We start from the raw sequence: 5,406 nt of genomic DNA, 5'->3' as shown, positions 1-5,406 counted from the left end.
TCCCCCCTTGGCTCCTTTATATACGGAGGCAGGGGCACCTCTAAACACACAAGTTGACACAAGTTGATCCACGTGATCGATTCCTTAGCCATGTGCGGTGCCCCCTGCCACCATATTCCTCGATAATACTATAGCGGAGTTTAGGCGAAGCCCTGCTGCTGTAGTTCATCAAGATCATCACCACGCCGTCGTGCTGACGAAACTCTTCCCCGACACTTTGCTGGATCGGAGTCCGGGGATCGTCATCGAGCTGAACGTGTGCTCGAACTCGGAGGTGCCGTAGTTTCGGTGCTTGATCGGTTGGATCGTGAAGACGTACGACTACTTCCTCTACGTCGTGTCATCGCTTCCGCAGTCGGTCTGCGTTGGGTACGTAGACAACACTCTCCTCTCGTTGCTATGCATCACATGATCCTGTGTGCGCGTAGGAAATTTTTTTGAAATTACTACGAAACCCAACAGTGGTATCCGAGCCAGGTTATTGATGTTGATGTTATATGCACGAGTAGAACACAAGTGAGTTGTGGACGATACAAGTCATACTGCCTACCAGCATGTCATATTTTGGTTCGGCGGTATTGTTGGACGAGACGACCCAGACCAACCTTACGCGTACGCTTACGCGAGACCGGTTCCCTCGACGTGCTTTGCACAGAGATGGCTTGCGGGTGACTGTCTCTCCAACTTTAGTTGAACCAAGTATGGCTACGCCCGGTCCTTGCGAAGGTTAAAACGGAGTCTATTTGACAAACTATCGTTGTGGTTTTGATGCGTAGGTGAGATTGGTTCTTACTTAAGCCCGTAGCAGCCACGTAAAAAATTGCAACAACAAAGTAGAGGACGTCTAACTTGTTTTTGCAGGGCATGTTGTGATGTGATATGGTCAAGGCATGATGCTGAATTTTATTGTATGAGATGATCATGTTTTGTAACCAAGTTATCGGCAACTGGCAGGAGCCGTATGGTTGTCGCTTTATTGTATGCAATGCAATCGCGATGTAATGCTTAACTTTATTACTAAACGGTAGTGATAGTCGTGAAAGCATAAGATTGGCGAGACGACAACGATGCTACGATGGAGATCAAGGTGTCGCGCCGGTGACGATGGTGATCATGACGGTGCTTCGGAGATGGAGATCACAAGCACGAGATGATGATGGCCATATCATATCACTTATATTGCTTGCATGTGATGTTTATCTTTTTATGCATCTTATCTTGCTTTGATTGACGGTAGCATTATAAGATGATCTCTCATTAAATTATCAAGAAGTGTTCTCCCTGAGTATGCACCGTTGCCAAAGTTCGTCGTGCCCAGACACCACGTGATGATCGGGTGTGATAAGCTCTACGTCCATCTACAACGGGTGCAAGCCAGTTTTTGCACACGCAGAATACTCAGGTTAAACTTGACGAGCCTAGCATATGCAGATATGGCCTCGGAACACGGAGACCGAAAGGTCGAGCGTGAATCATATAGTAGATATGATCAACATAACGATGTTCACCATTGAAAACTACTCCATCTCACGTGATGATCGGTTATGGTTTAGTTGATTTGGATCACGTAATCACTTAGAGGATTAGAGGGATGTCTATCTAAGTGGGAGTTCTTAAGTAATATGATTAATTGAACTTAAATTTATCATGAACTTAGTACCTGATAGTATCTTGCTTGTTTATGTTGATTGTAGATAGATGGCTCGTGCTGTTGTTCCGTTGAATTTTAATACGTTCCTTGAGAAAGCAAAGTTGAAAGATGATGGTAGCAATTACACGAACTGGGTCCGTAACTTGAGGATTATCCTCATTGCTGCACAGAAGAATTACATCCTGGAAGCACCGCTGGGTGCCAGGCCTGCTGCTGGAGCAACGCCAGATGTTATGAACGTCTGGCAGAGCAAAGCTGATGACTACTCGATAGTTCAGTGTGCCATGCTTTACGGCTTAGAATCGGGACTTCAACGACGTTTTGAACGTCATGGAGCATATGAGATGTTCCAGGAGTTGAAGTTAATATTTCAAGCAAATGCCCGGATTGAGAGATATGAAGTCTCCAATAAGTTCTATAGCTGCAAGATGGAGGAGAACAGTTCTGTCAGTGAGCATATACTCAAAATGTCTGGGTATAATAATCACTTGATTCAATTGGGAGTTAATCTTCCGGATGATTGCGTCATTGACAGAATTCTCCAATCACTGCCACCAAGCTACAAGAGCTTCGTGATGAACTATAATATGCAAGGGATGAACAAGACTATTCCCGAGCTCTTCGCAATGCTGAAAGCTGTGGAGGTAGAAATCAAGAAGGAGCATCAAGTGTTGATGGTTAACAAGACCACTAGTTTCAAGAAAAAGGGCAAAGGGAAGAAAAAGGGGAACTTCAAAAAGAACGGCAAGCAAGTTGCTGCTCAAGAGAAGAAACCCAAGTCTAGACCTAAGCCTGAAACTGAGTGCTTCTACTGCAAGCAGACTGGTCACTGGAAGCGGAACTGCCCCAAGTATTTGGCGGATAAGAAGGATGGCAAGGTGAACAAAGGTATATGTGATATACATGTTATTGATGTGTACCTTACCAATGCTCGCAGTAGCACCTGGGTATTTGATACTGGTTCTGTTGCTAATATTTGCAACTCGAAACAGGGACTACAGAATAAGCGGGCACTGGCAAAGGACGAGGTGACGATGCGCGTGGGAAACGGTTCCAAAGTCGATGTGATCGCGGTCGGCACGCTACCTCTACATCTACCTTCGGGATTAATATTAGACGGCGGGCGTGCATTTTGATGACAGTTATATTATGAGTTTATGCATTTTGATGTACCGAAGGTTGTTCGGAGTCCCGGATGTGATCACGGACATGACGAGGAGTCTCTATATGGTCGAGACATAAAGATTGATATATTGGAAGCCTATGTTTGGACATCGGAAGTGTTCCGGGTGAAATCGGGATTTTACCGGGTTACCGGGAGGTTACCGGAACCCCCCGGGAACCACATGGGCCTTCATGGGCCTTAGTGGAAAGGAGAAAGGGGCAGCCCAAGGGGGCTGCGCGCCTCCCCCCTTCTCCTAGTCCTATTAGGACTAGGAGAGGTGGCCGGCCACCCCTCTCCCTCTTTCCCCCTTGGGAATCCTAGTTGGAATAGGATTGGAGGGGAGTCCTACTCCCGGTAGGAGTAGGACTCCTCCTGCGCCTCCTCCTCCTGGCCGGCGCACCCTCCCCCCTTGGCTCCTTTATATACTGAGGCAGGGGCACCTCTAAACAGACAAGTTGACACAAGTTGATCCACGTGATCGATTCCTTAGCCGTGTGCGGTGCCCCCTGCCACCATATTCCTCGATAATACTGTAGCGGAGTTTAGGCGAAGCCCTGCTGCTGTAGTTCATCAAGATCGTCACCACGCCGTCGTGCTGACGAAACTCTTCCCCGACACTTTGCTGGATCGGAGTCCGGGGATCGTCATCGAGCTGAACGTGTGCTCGAACTCGGAGGTGCCGTAGTTTCGGTGCTTGATCGGTTGGATCGTGAAGACGTACGACTACTTCCTCTACGTCGTGTCATCGCTTCCGCAGTTGGTCTGCGTTGGGTACGTAGACAACACTCTCCTCTCGTTGCTATGCATCACATGATCCTGTGTGCGCGTAGGAAAATTTTTGAAATTACTACGAAACCCAACAGTGGCATCCGAGCCAGGTTATTGATGTTGATGTTATATGCACGAGTAGAACACAAGTGAGTTGTGGACGATACAAGTCATACTGCCTACCAGCATGTCATATTTTGGTTCGGCGGTATTGTTGGACGAGACGACCCAGACCAACCTTACGCGTACGCTTACGCGAGACCGGTTCCCTCGACGTGCTTTGCACAGAGATGGCTTGCGGGCGACTGTCTCTCCAACTTTAGTTGAACCAAGTATGGCTACGCCCGGTCCTTGCGAAGGTTAAAACGGAGTCTATTTGACAAACTATCGTTGTGGTTTTAATGCGTAGGTGAGATTGGTTCTTACTTAAGCCCGTAGCAGCCACGTAAAAAATTGCAACAACAAAGTAGAGGACGTCTAACTTGTTTTTGCAGGGCATGTTGTGATGTGATATGGTCAAGGCATGATGCTGAATTTTATTGTATGAGATGATCATGTTTTGTAACCAAGTTATCGGCAACTGGCAGGAGCCATATGGTTGTCGCTTTATTGTATGCAATGCAATCGCGATGTAATGCTTAACTTTATTACTAAACGGTAGTGATAGTCGTGAAAGCATAAGATTGGCGAGACGACAACGATGCTACGATGGAGATCAAGGTGTCGCGCCGATGACGATGGTGATCATGACGGTGCTTCGGAGATGGAGATCACAAGCACGAGATGATGATGGCCATATCATATCACTTATATTGATTGCATGTGATGTTTATCTTTTTATGCATCTTATCTTGCTTTGATTGACGGTAGCATTATAAGATGATCTCTCATTAAATTATCAAGAAGTGTTCTCCCTGAGTATGCACCGTTGCCAAAGTTCGTCGTGCCCAGACACCACGTGATGATCGGGTGTGATAAGCTCTACGTCCATCTACAACGGGTGCAAGCCAGTTTTTGCACACGCAGAATACTCAGGTTAAACTTGACGAGCCTAGCATATGCAGATATGGCCTCGGAACACGGAGACCGAAAGGTCGAGCGTGAATCATATAGTAGATATGATCAACATAACGATGTTCACCATTGAAAACTACTCCATCTCACGTGATGATCGGTTATGGTTTAGTTGATTTGGATCACGTAATCACTTAGAGGATTAGAGGGATGTCTATCTAAGTGGGAGTTCTTAAATAATATGATTAATTGAACTTAAATATTATCATGAACTTAGTACCTGACAGTATCTTGCTTGTTTATGTTGATTGTAGATAGATGGCTCGTGCTGTTGTTCCGTTGAATTTTAATGCGTTCCTTGAGAAAGCAAAGTTGAAAGATGATGGTAGCAATTACACGGACTGGGTCCGTAACTTGAGGATTATCCTCATTGCTGCACAGAAGAATTACGTCCTGGAAGCACCGCTGGGTGCCAGGCCTGCTGCTGGAGCAACGCCAGATGTTATGAACGTCTGGCAGAGCAAAGCTGATGACTACTCGATAGTTCAGTGTGCCATGCTTTACGGCTTAGAATCGGGACTTCAACGACGTTTTGAACGTCATGGAGCATATGAGATGTTCCAGGAGTTGAAGTTAATATTTCAAGCAAATGCCCGGATTGAGAGATATGAAGTCTCCAATAAGTTCTATAGCTGCAAGATGGAGGAGAACAGTTCTGTCAGTGAGCATATACTCAAAAGTTCTGGGTATAATAATCACTTGATTCAATTGGGAGTTAATCTTCCGGATGATTGCGTCATCGACAGAA

The sequence above is a fragment of the Triticum dicoccoides genome, chromosome 1B (genome assembly GCF_002162155.2).
Source record: "Triticum dicoccoides isolate Atlit2015 ecotype Zavitan chromosome 1B, WEW_v2.0, whole genome shotgun sequence".
In the NCBI taxonomy this organism is placed as follows: Eukaryota; Viridiplantae; Streptophyta; class Magnoliopsida; order Poales; family Poaceae; genus Triticum; species Triticum dicoccoides.
This window is presented reverse-complemented; position numbering follows the sequence as displayed.